This window comes from Cetorhinus maximus, chromosome 13 (genome assembly GCF_964194155.1).
Source record: "Cetorhinus maximus chromosome 13, sCetMax3.hap1.1, whole genome shotgun sequence".
Classification (NCBI taxonomy): Eukaryota; Metazoa; Chordata; class Chondrichthyes; order Lamniformes; family Cetorhinidae; genus Cetorhinus; species Cetorhinus maximus.
In genome coordinates this window covers 168,784-188,669 of record NC_135891.1, presented here as the reverse complement: position 1 = coordinate 188,669, position 19,886 = coordinate 168,784, and the positions used below count along the sequence as shown (strand labels likewise).

General features: G+C 47.3%; 1 long non-coding RNA gene across 2 annotated transcripts; it reads left to right on the top strand.

The window, feature by feature from the left end:
- The first annotated feature begins 1,113 nt into the window (after nt 1-1,113).
- Nucleotides 1,114-18,875, top strand: LOC144688342 (uncharacterized). 2 transcript variants are annotated; one of them, XR_013578397.1, is made up of 3 exons: nt 1,114-1,583; nt 11,169-11,542; nt 16,516-18,875. It is a non-coding gene; the product is annotated as an uncharacterized LOC144688342 (long non-coding RNA). The 2 variants fall into 2 exon arrangements; XR_013578396.1 differs by lacking the exon at nt 1,114-1,583 and having other exon boundaries at nt 10,277-11,542; nt 16,516-17,795.
- Nucleotides 18,876-19,886: the final 1,011 nt, after the last annotated feature.

Genomic DNA, 19,886 nt, shown 5'->3' with positions numbered 1-19,886 from the left:
CTCTTAAAAAAAACTCCCAACAAGTTCGTCAAACATGATTTCCCATTTGCAAATCCATGCAATCAGATCATGATCATCCAAGTATCCATTTATCACATCTTTTATAATATATTCTAGCATTTTCCCTACGACTGATGTAAGGCTAACGTGTCTGTAGTTCCCTGTTTTCACTCTCCTCCCCTTCTTAAATAGTGGGGTGACATTTGCTGCCTTCCAATCTTCTGGAACCATTCCAAAATCTATAGAATTTTGGAAGCTGATCACCAATGCATCCACTATCTCTATAGCAACCTCTTTCAACACTCTGGGTTGCAGAATATCAGGTCCTGGGGACTTACCAACTTTCAGTCCCATTAATTCCTCCAATACAAACTTCTTATAGCAATTTCCTTCAATTCCTCATTTTCCCTAGTCCCTTGGATCTCTAAATCTGGGAGATTTCCTGTATCTTCCTCAGTGAAAACAGACGCAAAGTAATCATTTAGCGCCTCTGCCATTTCTCTGTTCCCTGTTATGAATTCCCCTGGCCAGTCTTTCCTGATAATCCCTCTTCGCTTCTCTAATATGCTTTGTCACCTGCCCTTTGAACCTCCTGTATTCAGCGTGGTTTTCAATTGTATTTTCCACCTGACACCTTTCACAAGCACACTTTTTCTTCTTTATCTTAATTTCTATCTCCTTTTTCATCCAGGGAGCTCTGGATTTGTTTGCCCTACCTTCCCTGTTAAGAGAATATACCTTGATTGCGCCTGAACTGTTTCTTTTTTGATGGTAGCCCATTGTTCAGCTGCAGTTTCATACTCAGTTCTGTTGAAGGGTCATGTGGACTCGAAACGTCGACTCTTTTCTTCTCCACCGATGCTGCCAGACCTGCTGAGTTTTTCCAGGTAATTCTGTTTTTGTTCAGCTGCAGTGCTGCTTTGGGCTGCTTTGGAGTGCTTAACTTGGAGTTTGGTGAGAAAAGGACTTTTAAGGGTTAATTTCTATCTATCTTTAATTTAGCAACTAATTAAAAGTTGCTCTTTGGGTTGGGAGAAGGTGAGTCTTAGTCCAGCTTTAAAACAGGGGTTACACAGGCTCTGCTTGTAGCTACAGCTAGTTAAATAGATAGCTGGTTAAACAGGTTTTTAGAAGCTAGATTCAGACAGCATAAAAGCAAGCCATCAACAGTGCTGCTTTGGGCTGCATTAGAGTGCTTAAGTTGGAGTTTGGTGAGAGAGGGAGTTCGCTGAAGAGGGAAGGAGGGATCCCTTCATTTTCTACCTTTCCTTGGTAAGTTGGACTGGTTAGCATTTCTTCTGTCCTTAATATTCTCTAAACTAGAGGAAGTAAAAGTAAAGGGAGCAATTTAAGGGTAAATCATGGCAGGGCAGCTTGGCCAAGTGCAGTGCTGCTCCTGTGCGATGTGGGAATCCAGGGACACTTCCAATCTCCATGGTAACCACTTGTGCAGGAAGTGTATCCAGCTACAACTACTCGAAATCCGTGGTTTGGAGCAGGAGCTGTACCGGGAGTCACTCTGGAGCATCTGCAAGGATGAGATCTTCGGGGATAGCACGTACAGTGAAGCGGTCACACTGCAGGTAAAGAGTGCACAGGCAGAAAGGGAATGGGTGACTGCCAGACAGAGTAAAGGCACTAGGCAGGTAGAGGAGGAGACCCTGGCTCCATCTCCCTCTCTTAACAGACTTTTCTGTTTTGGATACTGCTGGGGGAGATGGTTTCTCAGGGGAATGCAGCTAGAGCCAAGTCCGTGGCACCACGATTGACTCAGCTACACAGAGGAGGGGAAAAAAGAGTGGTAGAGCAATAATGTTGGGGATTCTATTGTAAGGGGAACAGACAGATGTTTCTACGGCCTCAAACATGACACCAGGATAGTATGTTGCCTCCCTGGTGCCAGGGTCAAGGATGTCACTGAGAGGCTGCAGGACATTCTGAAGGGGGAGGGTGAACAGCTAGAAGTTGCAGTCCATATCAGTACCAATGACATAGGTACGTGGCATTAGGGAGCCCTAGCAAAACTGGAGTCAATGGAAACTGGGGGGAAATCTCTCCGCTGGTTGAAGTCATACCTAGCACAAAGGTTGTGGTTGTTGGAGGTCAGTCATCTCAGCTCCCGGATGTCACTGCAGGAATTCCTCAGGGTAGTGCCCTAGGCCCAACCATCTTCAATTGCTTCATCAATGACCTTCCTTCCATCATAAGGTCAGAAGTGGGGATGTTCACTGATGATTGCACAATATTCAGCACCATTCACCAACTCCTCATACTGAAGCAGCCCATGTCCAAATGCAGCAAGACCTGGTCAATATCCAGGCTTGGGCAGACAAGTGGCAAGTAACATTCGCGCCACACAAGTGCCAGGCAATGACCATCTCCAACAAGAGAGAATCTAACCATCGCCCCTTGACATTCAATGGCATTACCATTGCTGAATTCCCCACTATCAACATCCTCAGGGTTACCATTGATCAGAAACTGAACTGGACTAGCCATATAAATACTGTGGCTACAAGAGCAGGTCAGAGGCTGGGAATCCTGTGACGAGTAACCTATCTCCTGACTCCCCAAAGCCTGCTGACCATCTATCTACAAGGCACAAGTCAGGACTGCTGCTACTGTGCGTCGGTGGTGGAGGGAATGAATATTTGTGGATGTGGTGCCAATCAAGTGGGGCTGCTTTGTCCTGGAAGGGGTCAAGCTTCTGTTTTTAAAATTTATTTACGGGACGTGAGCTTCGCTGATTCTTGTTATCGCCTAAGGTACAGCCTCTAATGTGAAGATGTCCAGTTCGTTTCTACTTTCTGTCCATTAACCAACCCACAAGTCTTGCTAATATATTACCCCCCAATCCCACGAGTCCTAATTTTGTGTAATAACCTCTTGTGTGGCACCTTATCAAATATTTTTTTGAAAATCCAGATACACCACTAGTTCCCCCTTATCCTCCTTACTAATTGCATCCTCAAAATCTAACAAATTTGTCAAACAAGATTTCCCTTTCATAGATCGTGACTGAACCTGCTTAATCATTTGATATTCCATGTACCCCGTTATGACATCCCTAATAATAGATTCAAGCATTTTGCCTACAACTGATGTTGGGGTAACTGGGCCTATAGTTCCTCATTTTCTCTCTTCCTGTTTTCTGGATTGACCTCTCCACACCTAGAACTGTAAACTTTGGATCGTGTGTTGCTTGACTGGACGTAGCTGTAACATTTGAAGAAATGTAAACTTCCCAGTTTAACAGGAAGGAGAGGCACACAAGCTTGGCACTAAGACAGAGCAGTGGTTAAAAAAAAGTCTGTGTAAGGTCTATTCATAGATGTAAGGATAGACTGAACTTGAACTTGGCCGCAAAATGGCCTTGTGTCTTTGAAATGACATACACAAGGTTCAATAGGCCAGGCAAAAGGCAGAGAATTATTATTTTATTCATTCAAGGGATGTGGGCTTCACTGGCTAGGCCAGCATTTATTGCCCATCCCTAATTGCCCTTGAGAAGGTGTTGGTGAGCTACCTTCTTGAACCACTACAGTCCATGTGGTGTAGGTACACCCACAGTGCTGTTAGGGAGGGAGTTCCAGGATTTTGACCCAGCGACGGGTGAAGGAACGGCAATATATTTCCAAGTCAGGATGGTGAGTGGTTTGGAGAGGAACTTCCAGGTGGCAGTGTACCCATCTGCTGCCCTTGTCCTTCTAGATTGTAGCGGTCATGGGTTTGGAAGTTGCTGCCTAAGGAGCCTTGGTGAGTTTCTGCAGTGCATCTTCTAGATGGTACACACTGCTGCCACTGTGCGTCGGTGGAGAGAGTGAATGTTTGCGGATGTGGTACCAATCAAGCAGACTGCTTTGCCCTGGATGGTGTCAAGCTTCTTGAGTGTTGTTGGAGCTGCACTCACCTAGGCAAGCGGGGAGTGTTCTATCACACTCCTGACTGGTGTCTTGTAGATGGTGGACAGGCTTTGGGGAGTAAGGAGGTGAGACACCACAGGATTCCCAGCCTCTGACCTGCTCTTGTAGCCACAGTATTTATATGGCTAGTCCAGTTCAGTTTCTGGTCAATAGTAACCCCCAGGATGTTGATAGTGGGGGATAGAGCAATGGTAATGCCATTGAATGTCAAGGGGTGATGGTTAAATTCTCTCGCTGGAAATGGTCATTGCCTGGCACTTGTGTGGCATGAATGGTACTTGCCACTTGTCAGCCCAAGCCTGGATATTGTCCAGGTCTTGCTGCATTTGGACATGGACTGCTTCAGTATCTGAGGAGTTGCGAATGGTGCTGAACATTGTGCAATCATCAGCGAACATCCCCACTTCTGACCTTATGATGGAAGGAAGGTCATTGATGAAGCAACTGAAGATGGTTGGGCCTAGGGCACTACCCTGAGGAACTCCTGCAGTGATGTCCTGGAACTGAGAAGATTGACCTCCAACAACCACAACCATCTTCCTTTGTGCTAGGTATGACTCCAACCAGCGGAGAGCTTTCCTCCGATCCCCATTGACTCCAGTTTTGCTCGGGCTCCTTGATGCCACACGTGAGCAGGTTATTGCTGGGCAAGCGCTGCTTGATAGCACTGTTGATGACCCCTTCCATTACTTTACTGATGATTGAGAAGGTGGAGGGGCATGTTAGTGGGGTGGTGAAAAAGGCATATGGGACACTTGCCTTTATCAATCGAGGCATAGATTACAAAAGTAGGGAGGTCACGTTGGAGTTGTATAGAACCTTGGTGAGGCCACAGCTGGAGTACTGTGTGCAGTTCTGGTCGCCACATTATAGGAAGGATGTGATTACACTGGAGGGGGTGCAGAGGAGATTCACCAGGATGTTGCCTGGGATGAAATATTTAAGTTATGAAGAGAGGTTGGATAGACTTGGGTTGTTTTCGTTGGAGCAGAGAAGACTTAGGGGCGTCCTGATTGAGGTGTACAAGATTATGAGGGGCATGGATAGGGAGCAGCTGTTCCCCTTTGTTGAAGGGTCAGTCACGAGAGGACATAAGTTCAAGGTGAGGGGCAGGAGGTTTAGGGGGGATATGAGGAAAAACCTTTTTACCCAGAGGGTGGTGGCGGTCTGGAATGCGCTGCCTGGGAGGGTGGTGGAGGCAGGTTGCCTCACCTCCTTTAAAAAGTACATGGATGGGCACTTGGCACGTCATAACATTCAAGGCTATGGGCCAAGTGCTGGTAAATGGGATTGGGTAGGTAGGTCAGGTGTTTCTCACGTGTTGGTGCAGACTCGATATGCCGAAGGGCTTCTTCTGCTCTCTGAGTCTGTGAGAATAGACTGATCAGGTGGTAATTGGCCGAGTTGGATTTGCCCTGCTTTTTGTGTACAGGACATACCTGGGCAGTTTTCCGTATTGCTGGGTAGATGGTAGCGTTTGCAGGTTTGCAATGTGCTGTCAAAGGAGCCTTGGTGAGTGTGACCAATGCCCATTGAACTGGACCCCAGAGAGTGATCAGTGCCCAGCAGAGAGTCAGAATGTTTAGTGGAGGATTATACAGGAATGAATATCACTGCTACCCGAGTCCCAAGCTGTGTCCCAAGAAGATATTGGGAGCAGTGTGGAAGCTGAGAAGTCCATATTTTTGATGCCATGTTCAATGAAACTTTTCTATTGAAGGTTAGATATCATTCTTTTCCAGACAATAAACTTACAGCTGTCGCAGCTTTGGGTGATTGAGGACAGTTAGAGAAAGGGATTTGGCAATTTAAATAATCTCTGAAATCTGGGAATAACTCAACTCCTGTTGAAATCTCTCTGCTGTCTATAAGAGAGCAGTGCAAACTCAGTTCCTAGTGGAAGTGAATGGATCAAAACTGGCAGAAAATCAGCCATAATTTCATACTGTTTGCAATCTCACTTGTGCTAATAACAAGGGGGCTGAGATGTATGTGCCTGGATGCAGAATGAGGATCAGATAGGCTTTCTGTTCTTGACTGGCACCTTGTCCTTGATAGGTATCTATAGCTGGATAGGCAGAGCTCAACTGGTGCCTCAACTTAAAAGCAAAAAACTGCGGATGCTGGAAATCCAAAACTAAAATAAAAATACCTGGAAAAACTCAGCAGGTCTGGCAGCATCTGCGGAGAGGAACACAGGTAACGTTTCGAGTCTGAAAGACCCTTCGACAGAACTAAATAAAAATAGAAGAGAGGTGAAATATAAGCTGGTTTAAAGGGGGGTGGGACAAGAAGAGCTGGATAGAGGGCCAATGGTAGGTGGAGATAACATCTTTTGGCCCGCGGATGGGGCGCCAATCAAGCGGGCTGCTTTGTCCTGGATGGTGTCAAGCTTCTTGAGTGTTGTTGGAGCTGCACTCAGCCAGGCAATAGGCGAGTATTCCATCACACTCCTGACTTGTGCCTAGTAGATGGTGGATAGGATTTGGGGAATCAGAAAGTGAGTTAGTCTTCACAGAATTCCCAGTCTCTGACCTACTTGTGTATCCACAGTATTTATATGCCTGGTCCAGTTCAGTATCTGATCAATGGTAACCCATTGAAAGTGGGGAATTCAGCGATGATAATGCCATTGAACGTCATGCAAAGATGGTTAGATTCTCTCTTGTTGGAGATGGTCATTGCCTGGCACTTGTGTGGTGCGAATGTTACTTGCCACTTACCAGCCCAAGACTGAATATTTTCCAGGTCTTGCTGCATTTGGACATGGACTGCTTCAGTATCTGAGGAGTTGCGAATGGTGCTGAATGTTGCGCAATCATCAGCAAACATCCCCACTTCTGACCTTATGATGGAGGGAACATCAGTGCTGAAACCCCTGATTCCCATTGACATGAGTTTTGCTAGGGCTCCTTGATGTCAAGGGAAGTTATTCTTACCTCACCTCAGGAGTTTAGCTCGTTTGTTCGGACCAAGGCTATAATGAGGTCAGGAGCTGAATGGCTCTGGCGGAACCCAAACTCAGCACCAAAGAACAGGTTATTGCTAAGCCAGTGCCACTTGATAACACAGTCTGATTGAGAGTAGGCTGATGGGGCAGTAATTGGCTGGATTAGATTTGTCCTACTTTTAGTGTAAGGGCGTACCTGGGCAATTTTCCACATAGCTGAGTAGATGCCAGCTTTGTAGCTATACTGGAACAGCTTGGCTCGGGGTGAAGCAAGTTCTGGAACACAATTCAGAAATATTGCTGGAATATTGTCAAGGCCCATAGCCTTTGCGGTATCCTGTGCCTTCAGCAATTTCTTGATATCATGTGGAGTGAATCGAATTGGCTGAAGACTGGCATCTGTGATGCTGGGGACCTCCGGAGGAGGCTGAGATGGATCATCCACTTGGCACTTCTAGCTGAAGATTGTTGCGAATGCTTCAGCCTTATCTTTTGCACTGATGTGCTGGACTCCCCCATCATTGAGGATGGGGATGGATATGCGTGGAGCCTCCTCCTCCAGCGAGTTGTTTAATTGTCCACCACCATTCACGACTGGATGTGGCAGGACTGCAGAGCTTAGATCTGATCCGTTGGTTGTGGGATCGCTTAGCTCTGTCTATCACTTGCTGCTTATTCTTAGGCACGCAAGTAATCCTGTGTTATAGCTTCACCAGGTCAACACCTCATTTTTAGGTATGCCTGGTGTTGCTCCTGGCATGCTCTCCTGCACTCCTCATTGAACCAGGGTTGATCCCTTGGCTTGACAGTAATGGTAGAGTGGGGGATATGCCGGGCCATGAGGTTACAGATTGTGTTAGAGTACAATTCTGCTGCTGCTGATGGCCCACAGCACCTCATGGATGCCCAGTCTTGAGTTGCTAGATCTGTTTGAAATCTATCTCATTTAGCAAGGTGATTGTGCCATGATGGAGGGTGTCCTCAATGTGAAGGTGGGACTTTGTCTCCACAAGGATTGTGTGGTGGTCACTCCTACCGATACTGTCGTGGACAGATGCATCTGTGGGAGGCAGGTTGGTGAGGATGAGGTCAAGTATGTTTTTCCCTCTTGTTGGTTCCCTCACCACCTGCCGCAGACCCAGCCTAGCAGCTATGTCCTTTAGGACTCGGCCAGCTCGGTCATTAGTGGTGCTACCAAGCCACTCTTGGCGAAGGACCTTGTACATCAATGAGGACATTCTGCGCCCTTGCCACCCCCAGTATTTCCCCCAAGTGATGTTCAACATGGAGGAGCACTGATTCAGCAGCTGAGGGAGAGCGGTATGTGGTAATCAGCAGGAGGTTTCCTTGCCAATGTTTGACCCGATGCCATGAGACTTCATGGAGTCCAGAGTCGATGTTGAGGACTCCCAAGGCAACTCCCCCCTGATGTATACCACTGTGCTGCCACCTGTGCTGGGCCTGTCCTGCCGGTGGGACAGGACATACCCAGGGATGGTGATGGTGGAATCTGGGACATTACCTGTCAGGTATGATCCCCTAAGTCTGACAATGTCAGGCAGTTTCTTGACTAGCCTATGGGATGGCGCTCTCAATTTTGGCACAAGCCTCCAGATGTTAGTAAGGTGGACGTTGCAGGGTCCACAGGGATGTCTGTGGTGTTGTCATTTCTGGTGCCTAGGTCGATGCTGGGTGGTCTGTCCGATTTCATTCCTTAGACTTCCCATGCATCTACCACTCCATGCCCTTCTAGGCGGTTGAGGTCGGGGGTTTGGGAGGTGCTGTCTAAGGAGGCTAGGTGAGTTCCTGCAGTGCAGCATGTCGATGGTACACCATGCTGCCATAGTGCATCAGTGGTAGAGGGAGTGAATGCTTAACACCGTGGATGGGGTGCGAATCAAACAGGCTGCTTTGTCCTGGACGGTGTTGAGCTACTTGAGTGTTGTGGGAGCTGCACTCATCCAGTCAAGTGGAGAGTATTCCATCACACTCCTGACTTGTGCCTTGTAGATGGTGGACAGGCTTTGGGGAGTCAGGAGGTGAGTTACTCGCCGCAGGATTCCTAGCCTCTGACCTGCTCTTGTAGCCACAGTATTTATATGGCTGGTCCAGTTCAGTTTCTGGTCAATGGTAACCCCCAGGATGTTGATACTGGGGGATTCAGTGTTGGTAATGCCATTGAATGTCATGGGGAGATGGTTGGATTCTTTCTTGTTGGAGATGAGTGGCGCGAATGTTACTTGCCACTTGTCAGCCCAAGCCTGGATATTGTCCAGGTCTTGCTGCATTTGGACATGGACTACTTCAGCATCTGAGTAGTCTCGAATGGTGCTGAACATTGTGCAATCATCAGCGAACATCCCCACTTCTGACCTTGTGATGGAAGGAAGGTCATTGATGAGGCAGCTGAAGATGGTTGGGCCGAGGACACTATCCTCTTCCCAAGGAGAAAATTGGAGTAAAAAAGATATGGAGCTGGTACCGAGTTCCGTGTCTTTTCCAAAATCAGTCTCCATATTTCGGATTCTGTTTCAAGGATGTCAAACATGCTAAGGTTGATCACTCTGTGTGATGTACGAGAAAGGTTTTGATTCCAGTAAGCGCAACTCAAATTACTGAAGAGCCTGCTCTGGGGAATAGATTACATAATTCCGTCTGCGGATCGAAATGACTACATATCTTTCCTGGAAAAACCCAGCTCGAGCTGCAGTGATGCCAGATGTCAGTGTGATTCTTACTGTGTCTGGAAGTTTATCATTCTGCTACCTCTAGCATGGGGTGCACACTGGGTATAGCTTCACTAACACCCATACTCTCATTTGTTAGCCCAGAATGTGAACGAGGCTCCCTTACTGGCTCATTTATGTAGAGCTGATCCAGACAGACCATACTTGTCAGTCCTAGACTCCATCTTCAGTCTGTGCTCAGTTAACTGTCTTAGGGGAGAAACAGTGATGACAATTGGTCTAGGTGCCCTGGGTTAACGAATGTGTGCACAACAAGATCCCACATATAATTTAGGGGGAGATGGTGGCTTTGCAAGCCACTCAATTCAAGGGTAAGTAGGGATGGGCAACAAATGCTGGCCTTGCCAGTGACATCCACATCCCATGAAAGAATAAAAAGATGAATAGGCCATGAATCAGTATTGATTTAAGGATGTGTGTTGATTAAAAGATGGGGACAATTGCTTTATTATTCTTAGACATTTGTGTCTACCTGAACAGAATTAACAACTTCTGATAATGGAATGTAAATCCTACTGGCTAAAAATGTGGAAACAAATAAATCCTCAGGGGTGTCTGATCAGTGTCTCCCAGGGTTGGGTGGTCAGTGCACCTCAGAAGAGAGTGTCAGAGTGTGCTTCAAGGGAGGGTGGTCAGTCCGCTTCAGTATTGAAAGGATAAATTTGAGATTTGGATGAAGCTGAGACCATGATGAGTGCTGGGGTTCAGATTGGAAACTGCTGCTTTCCTTAAAGGTGAGTTGCTGCAGTGCATCTTGTAGATGGTAAACACACTGCTGCTACTGTACGTCGGTGGTGGAGGGAGTGAATGTTGAAGGTGACGGATGGGGTCAATCGAGCGGGCTGCTCCGACCTGAATGGTGTCAAGCTTCCCGAGTGTTTTTGGAGCTGCACTTATCCAGGAAAGTGGGGAGTATTCCATCACACTCCTGACTGGTGCCTTGTAGATGGTGGACAGGCTTTGGGGTGTCAGGAGGTGAGGTACTTACTGCAGAATTCAAAGCCTCTGACCTGTCCTTGTAGCCACAGTGCGGTGGATTTCAGCAGCTCATGGTCACTTAGTAACAGAGACCAACTTTTTATTTTCAGATCTGTTATAAATACAAAGTTTATAAGTTTGTTATTTTGGAATTGACTGTTTAAGGTAAAATGGATAATGAAGAGTGTCATATTACCTTCAAACCCTGCTTGACAACATGCCTGGATGGTGTGGTTGCTATGGGGACAGTGAGGCCCAGACTGATTTAGTGGGAAGAAGGTGCAAGAAGTTCACACCAGTAGACAATGCCAAGGGCATATGTGATGACTCTGGGTAGGCTGCTGGTCTCCAAAGTCTCATAGAGTGTTAGAAATGTCAGGTCGTGCAAACAGTTATACTTTAAACTTTTTAATTTCAAGATAGAATGGAGTTGGAGGCCTGAAGGATAGCTAATTAACATTTCTACCTGATACAAAGCCCATGCAATTCACATTGCCATGGAGGTTGGCTTTGAGAGGGAAAAGCCCATAGCAAGCCATTGTCATATTGCATCATATTGCATTCCAACAGAGGGCGCTGGTGAGAAGTGACTGAAGCATTCTGGGAGAAGTCATCGCAGCCACCGCGACTCAGGAGGGAATCGAGGAGAAGGACTCTTGCACTCAACAGGAGGAAGGGCATCCAACAGAGGGCGCTGGTGAGAAGTGATTGAAGCATTCTGGGAGAAGTCATCGCAGCCACCATGACTCAGGAGGGATTCGAGGAGGACGCACTGTCAAAGAACGGAATAGCCCCAAACATTACATTGCTGTAGTGTTTCCATCCCTCCCTCCTCAAACCTAAAAAAAAAAGAGAGCGAGGAAGAGGCAGTGCCTTCAGGAGTGCACCAGCCCTGCGAGGGACACTCTTCTGAAAGTGGATTTTGAAGAAAAAGTAGCTGATTGGTGAGTAAATCCTGGGAGCAGACTCGGAGGGAGGAGCACCGGAGCGGTGACCTCGGGGCACAGAGTAACTGAAGCCAAAACTGAAAAAATGACATCACAGGAAAGCTGTGACCTGATTGGTTGGTAGGAAATCTGCACCAAATTTGAAAAAAAAACACTGCAAAGCTAATTAATAAATTAATTAACTAAGTAGAGATGGCTGGGCAGGTGATATGCTGTAGCTGTATGATGTGGGAGCTGGCAGATCCCATTGCGAGCTGCAGTGACCACATCTGCAGCAAGTGTTGGTTGCTGGAGGAACTCCGGCTCAGAATTGATGAGCTGGAGTCCGAGCTCCGGACGCTGCGGCACATCCGGGAGGAGGAGAGTTACCTGGACGCTTTGTATCAGGAGGTGGTCACATCCGGTAAATTAAGTACCTCAAGTTCGGTCAGTGGTCAGGGTCAGCAGGGTGTGACTGCAAGTGAGGCAGGTAGAGGGATCCTGTGTTCAGGAACAGAGGAGCCTCAGCTCTTGACCTTGTCCAACAGGTACGAGGTACTTGCTCCCTGTGTGGATGAGGAACAGGGCTGTAGGGAGGATGAGCCAGCTGACCACGGCACCGTGGCACAGGAGGCCATTCAAGAGGGGGGGGGGGGAAGACAATTGGTAGTTGTAGGGGATTCTATAATTAGGGGAATTGATAGCTTCCTTTGTAAGCAGGATCAAGAGTCCCGCATGGTATGTTGCCTGCCCGGTGCCAGGGTGAGGGACATCTCTGACCAGCTTGAAAGGATATTGGAGAGGGAGGGGGAGGATCCAGTTGTTGTGGTCCACATCGGGACAAATAACATAGGTAAGACTAGGAAAGAGGACCTATTTGGGGATTATCAGGAACAAGGAACTAAATTAAAGAACAGGTCCTCAAGGGTTATAATCTCCGGATTACTACCTGAGCCACGTGCAAATTGGCATAGGGACACGAGAATAAGGGAAGTAAACACGTGGCTAAAGGAGTGGTGTGGGAAAGAGGGGTTCCATTTCGTGGGGCACTGGCATCAGTATTGGAACAGGAGGGATCTGTACCGTTGGGACGGTCTCCACCTGAACTGATCTGGGACCAATGTTCTAGCGAAAAGGGTAAATAGGGTGGTCAACAGGACTTTAAACTAGAAAGTGGGGGGGGGGAAGGGAAGGGTAAAACTCCAAGAAGTATGACTAATGGGAAACAAAGTAGCAGGTTAGCGTGTTGGGGGGTGGATTCAACTTCATGGAAAATTATGAAAAAACTGAAAAGAAAGGAGAGCCCAGGAGAGGCTATTAAAGTCTCCAGAACGCAAAATAGGACAGAGTGTTTGGAAAGGGCTAGGAATCTAACTTCAAGCACATCAGATAAAGGGACGACAATGAGAAAGGGGACGGGAAATACAGGACTGAAGGTGTTGTATCTGAATGCACGCAGTATACGAAATAAGGTAAATGAGCTTGTGGCGCAGATTGAAATTGGCAGGTATGATGTGGTGGGCATTACGGAGACATGGCTGCAAGGGGATCAGGACTGGGAGCTAAATATCCAAGGATATACATCCTATCGAAAAGATAGGTAGGTTGGCAGAGGGGGTGGGGTTGCTTTATTAGTAAGAAATGAAATTAAATCGATAGCAAGAAACAACGTAGGGTCAGATGATGTAGAATCTGTGTGGGTAGAGTTGAGGAACCGCAAAGGTAAAAAAACCATAATGGGAGTTATGTACAGGCCTCCGAACAGTAGTCAGGATGTGGGGCACAAGATACACCAGGAGATAGAAAAGGTGTGAAAGAAAGGCAAGGTTACAGTGATCATGGGGGATTTCAATATGCAGGTAGACTGGGAAAATCAGGTTGGTAGTGGATCCCAAGAAAAGGAATTTGTGGAATGTCTACGAGATGGCTTTTTGGAGCAGCTTGTGGTGGAGCCCACTAGGGAACAGGCAATTCTAGATTTAGTGATGTGTAATGAGGCAGATTTGATAAGGGAGCTTAAGGTGAAGGAACCCTTAGAAGGAAGTGATCATAATATGATAGAATTTACCCTGCAATTTGAGAGGAAAAAGCTGGAATCAGATGTAACGGTATTACAGTTGAATAAAGGCAACTACAGAGGCATGAGGGAGGAGCTGGCCAGAATTGACTGGGAGATGAGCCTAGCAGGAAAGACAGTGGAACAGCAATGGCAGGAGTTTCTGGGAGTAATTTGGGAGACACAGCAAAAATTCATCCCTAGGAAGAAGAAGCATACTAAAGGGAGGACGAGGCAACCATGGCTGACAAGGGAAGTCAGGGACAGCATAAAAGCTAAAGAGAAAGCATACAATGCGGCGAAGAGCAGTGGGAAACCAGGGGATTGGGAAGCCTACAAAGACCAACAGAGGACAACTAAAAAAGAAATAAGGAGGGAGAAATAAGGACGTGGGGAAGATGTTTCCATTAGTAGGAGAGACTAGGACCCGAGGGCACAGCCTCAGAGTAAAGAACAGAGATGAGGAGAAACTTCTTTAGCCAGAGAGTGGTGAATCTATGGAATTCATTGTCACAGAAGGCTGTGGAGGCCAGGTCATTGAGTGTATTTAAGACCGAGATAGATAGGTTCTTGATTGGTAAGGAGGTCAAAGGTTACGGGGAGAAGGCGGGAGAATGGGGTTGAGAAACTTATCAGCTATGATTGAATGTCGGAGCAGACTCGATGGGCCGAATGGCCTAATTTCTGCTCCTATGTCTTATGGTCTTATAGGGTTTTTCTTAAGATATCTCAACATCTCAGACACGGTCAGTCTGCAAGAATGAGAGAGAGAGATAGAGGCATCCAGTCTCTATTATTCAGCACACAAAATGCAAGAGGAGGCTTGCACTCAGATGGAAGAGACCAAGTTTGTGAAGATTTAAATGAGGCTGGATGATTCGCCTAGCTTTGGCTGGAAGGATGGATTCTTCAGGGTAAACATCACTGTGGAAATCAGTTTGGAGGTTAGAAGTTATCAAGCTGAGAAAGGAAGCAAGACATTGAGAGCTGAGAATCGCTTTGGACTGGTTCCTGGAGAATGAAGTGCCCACTTAAGGAACAGAGTAAACTATAACCATTGAAGGGGACTTTCAGATGTTTTAAAAGTTAATTGTGAAAACTTTTCAGTAGTTTAGAGTAGAAGCTGTTTTCTGAAATAGTGTTTAGTCACTGTTGCTTTTAGTTTCTTACATTAAAAGTTTTAAAACTTGAAATCTTGTGTGATCCTTCTCGTCAGCCATACCTTTCTGAAAGTTATCGGGCTCTACGGGGATCGTAACAAAACTGACGTTAAATTCTCTGCTGCCCACAATTTGCAATATTCTATACATTCCAAGTGGTGGACAGGGATGGGGAGCATGCAGCTAATCTGCTCTCAGGAGGCCGTGCAAGACTGTGGGGGAAAAATTTACTCTCCGAGTGGTGTCAGTTGTTAAGGAGGTTCTGTGCCTCTGTAAGGGTTTTTATTTTGAGCAAAGTGTCAGACATGTCTTCCTGGCCTTGGGGAAACCCAGCAGGTGGGAGTAGCTGAGAAGTGCCATCCACCAGGTAAGTGCCTTTCCAGCATTGCTTGTGGGCCAAGAGGATTAGAGTGCTACCCCACTGCCCCAATCCAACCTATTGCCAGCTTAATGATCCTCCCCCAAATATACACACTCACACCCCCCACCCTTGTGAACTCTTCCCTTCCCCCGCCAACAGTAGACTCCCCAACCAGATGCTCTCCCCCTCCAATATCTCCTTCCTGTAATCCCTACCCATTCCTACCTCCAAAGATGCCACCACCTCTCCCCCCACCACCACCGCCATACCCCTCTACCCACTCTCTATCTGGTCAGGTTGGTGTATGGGAAACCTACAGAAACAATTTCAGAGCTGTCATACAGGATGTCTGGGTTGTCCACTGGTGTCAGTGGGGAGGGGGCAAGAGTCAGAGATGGTGGTGTGGGGGAGGGGCAAAAGTCAGGGAACGGAGTGTGGGGGAGGGGCAAGAGTCAGGGAACGGGGTGTGGGGGAGGGGCAAGAGTCAGGGAACGGGGTGTGGGGGAGGGGCAAGAGTCAGGGAACGGAGTGTGGGGGAGGGGCAAGAGTCAGGGAACGGGGTGTGGGGGAGGGGCAAGAGTCAGGGAACGGGGTGTGGGGGAGGGGCAAGAGTCAGGGAACGGGGTGTGGGGGAGGGGCAAGAGTCAGGGAACGGGGTGTGGGGGAGGGGCAAGAGTCAGGGAACGGGGTGTGGGGGAGGGGCAAGAGTCAGGGGACGGGGTGTGGGGGAGGGGCAAGAGTCGGGACGGGGTGTGGGGGAGGGGCAAGAGTCAGGACGGAGTGTGGGGGAGGGGCAAGAGTCAGGGAACGGGGTGTGGGGGAGGGGCAAGAGTCGGGACGGGGTGTGGGGGAGGGGCAAGAGTCGGGACGGGGTGTGGGGGAGGGGCAAGAGTCGGGACGGGGTGTGGGGGAGGGGCAAGAGTCGGGACGGAGTGTGGGGGAGGGGCAAGAGTCAGGGAACGGGGTGTGGGGGAGGGGCAAGAGTCAGGGAACGGGGTGTGGGGGAGGGGCAAGAGTCAGGGAACGGGGTGTGGGGGAGGGGCAAGAGTCGGGACGGGGTGTGGGGGAGGGGCAAGAGTCAGGGAACGGGGTGTGGGGGAGGGGCAAGAGTCGGGACGGGGTGTGGGGGAGGGGCAAGAGTCAGGGAACGGGGTGTGGGGGAGGGGCAAGAGTCAGGGAACGGGGTGTGGGGGAGGGGCAAGAGTCAGGGATGTGAGGGAACAGTGAGAAATTGGGATGGTCATTAGTGAGAGGGAGAATTCAGCGGGAGGGGAGGAGGAAGAGGTCAGTTGTGGGGAGAGGTCAGCAGTGGGAGGACGAGGTTTGTGGCTGACGTAAATAAAGCTGGCTAATGATTGTCTAATGAATTTTTGCAATTTACTGACGTTTGTGATTTGATCTAACTCCCTGACAGACAATGGGTGGAGAACAGAGCAATGAACACACAGCAACAACTAAGCTGAGCCAGGAGGCAGTGGCAACAGAAAAGGAAGCAACTACTCCAGAATCAACTGCCTCTTCCAGTCAGCCAAGCCAGGCTGAAGACAGCAACATTCCCCAGATATCCCTCGGGGGCAAGATGGTGGATGACATGCGCTTCATGATAACTTGCACTAACTGGTACTGAGCCCTGGGATGCTGCAGGAGGTCATGGCGGGGGTGCATCAGGAAATGACAGAGTCCAAAGTATAAATGTCAAGAGTGGATTAGAGTTGGTCAACATCAAATTCCAGGACTGAAATCTTGCACCAGTTTGCACAGAGGAGGTTTCACATGAGGACTGGGGGCCGGGTGTACCAACAGTGTCATTTTCACCAGTGCCGTCACTCATAACTCTGACATCAGTCTACTTCCTAATATTTACATCAGCTTTTGCATTTGTAAATAAATGGGATGAAGGTTTGCTGTGTGATTTGATTGTCTTTTGGATGAAATGATCTGTCCCATGACTGAGATAACAGATTCTCTGCTCTCTAAATTAAAATTAAGATTTAACAGTGAAAAATGTGTCTTCTTCCCATTACCCTCCTTTCTTTTCGATAATCTAATTTCTCAATTGTACCTGCCTCCACCACACTCTCAGGCAGTGTATTCTAAATCCTAACCACTCGCTGTGTGAAAATGTTTTTCCTCATGTTTCCATTGCTTCTTTTGCCAATTATCTTAATTCTGTGCCCTCTGGTGCTCAATCCTTCCACTAGTGGGAACAGCTTTTCTGTATATATTCTGTTCAGACCCCTCATGATTTTGAACCCCTCTGTCAAATATCTCAATCTTCTTTTCTCCAAGGAAAACAGTCCCAACTTCTTCAATCTATCTAGGTAACTGAAGTTCCTTATCCCTGAAACCATTTTCATGAATCTTTTCCGCAGTCATTCTAATGCCTTTACATCCTTCCGAAAGTGTGGCACCCAGAACACTTGAGGCCACACCAGTGTTCTATACAGGTTTAACATAACCTCCTTGTTTTTGTACTCTATGACCCTTCTCATAAAAGGGATACTGTATGCTTTATTAACCGCGCAGTCACCTGTTCTGCTACCTTCAATGATTTATTTACAAATGCATGTAGTTCCCTCTGCTTCTGCAACCCCTTTAGAATTGTACATTTTACATTATCTGTCTGCAGTCTTCCTACCAAAATGAATCACTTCACGCATCTCTGCATTAAATTGCATCTGCCCATTCCACCAACCTGTCTATATCCTTTTTAAAATTTTACACATTATCCTCCTCACTCTTCACCGTGCTTCCAAGTTTCCTATGGCCTGGAAACTTGAAATTGTGTTCTGTACACCAAGGTCTAGATCATTACGAATAATCAGGGAGAATAGGGGTCCCAACGCTGATCCCTGGGGAACTCCATTACAAACCTTCCTCCAGTCCAAAAAACATCCATTAGTCACTACTGAGTTTCCTGTTATTCAGCGAATTTTGTAACCATGTTGCTACTGTCTCTTTTATTGCACAAGTAGACTTTGCTCACAAGTCTGTTGTGCAGCACTTTATCAAATGCCTTCTGGAAGTCCATTTACACCACATCAACAGCATTACCCACATCAACCCTCTCTGTTACTTCTGCAAAGAACTCCAGCAAATTAGTTAAACTTGATATTCCCTAAATAAATCCCTGTTGGCTTTCCTTAATAAACCCACATTTGCCTAAGTAACTATTAACTTTGCCCTGAATTATCATTTCTAGAAGCTTCCCCCACCACCAAAGTTAGACTGACTGGCTTGTAGTTGCTGGGCTTATCTTTACACCCTTTCTTGAACAAAGGTGTAAAGCCCAGTCCTCTGGCAACATCCCTGAGTCTACAGAAGTTTGGAAAATTATGGCCAGCGCCACTATCATTTCCCTCAGTATCCTTGGATGCATCAATTCCAGTCCTGGTGTTTTAAGTACAGATAGCCGATCCAGTACCACCGCCTTATCAATTTTAAACCCTTCAAGTATCTGAATTGCCTCCTCTTTAACAGCATCTTCCTTGGTAAAGACAGAGACAAAGTATTCATTTAATGCCTCAGCTATGCCCCATGCCTCCATGTGTAAATCCCCTTTTAGGTCAGTCCTTTTACTACCCCTTTACAATTTAGATACCTACAGGTTCTCTTGGATCTCCTTTTATGTTAGCTGCCAGTCTCTTTTCATGCTCTCTCTTTTTGCTTCTCTTATTTGCTTTTTCAATTCCCTTCTGAACATTGTATACTCAGCTTGTTTCTCGGTTGTATTACCTATCTGACATCTGTCATAAGCACACTTTTTCTTCTTTATCTTAATATCTATTCTTTTGTCATCCAGAGAGCTCTGGATTTGTTTGTCCTACTTCTCCATTTTCTGGGAATATACCTTGACTGTGCCCGAGCTCCTCTTTAAAGGCAGCTCATTGTTCAGCCATTGTTTTTCCTGCCAACCTTTGATTCCAATTTACCTGGGCCAAATCCATTCTTACCCCACTGAAGTTGGCTTTCCCCTAGTTAACTATACTTATTCTGGATTGCTAGTTGCCCTTTTCCATAATCAACTTAAACCTTATGAAACAACGATCACAGTCACCGACTGATGCTTGATCTACTTGGCCCACTTCATTCCCAAGAACCAGGCCTAGCATTGCCCCTTTCCCATTGGACTGGAAACATATTTTTTCGTTCAGTCATGGGTCATGGGCTTCGCTGGCAAGGCCAGCATTTATTATTATTGCCTGTCCCTAATTGCCCTTGAAGGTGGTGGTGAGCTACTTTCTTGAGCCGCTGCAGCCCATGTGGTGTAGGTACACCCACAGTGCTGTTAGGAAGGGAGTTCCAGGATTTTGACCCAGCGACAGTGAAGGAACAGCGATATATTTCCAAGTGAAGATGGTGAGTGGCTTGGAGGGGAACTTTCAGGTGGTGGTGTTCCCTTGTATCTGCTGCCCTTGTCCTTTTAGGTGGTAGTGGTTGTGGGTTTGGAAGGTGCTGCCTAAGGAGCCTTGGTGAATTCCTGCAGTGCATCTTGTCCATGGTACACACTACTGTCAATGCGTGTCAGTGGTGGAGGGAGTGAATGTTTGTGAATGTGGTGCCAGTCAAGCGGGGCTGCTTTGCCCTGCATGGTGTCAAGCCTCCTGGGTATTGTTAGAGCTGCATTCATCCAGGCAAGTGGGGAATATTCCATCACACTCTTAACTTGTGCCTCGTAGGTAGCGACCGGTTTTGGGGAGTCAGGACGTGAGTTACTTACCGCAGTATTCTGAGCCTCTGACCTGCTATTGTAGCCACAGTATTTATATGGTTAGTCCAGTTCAG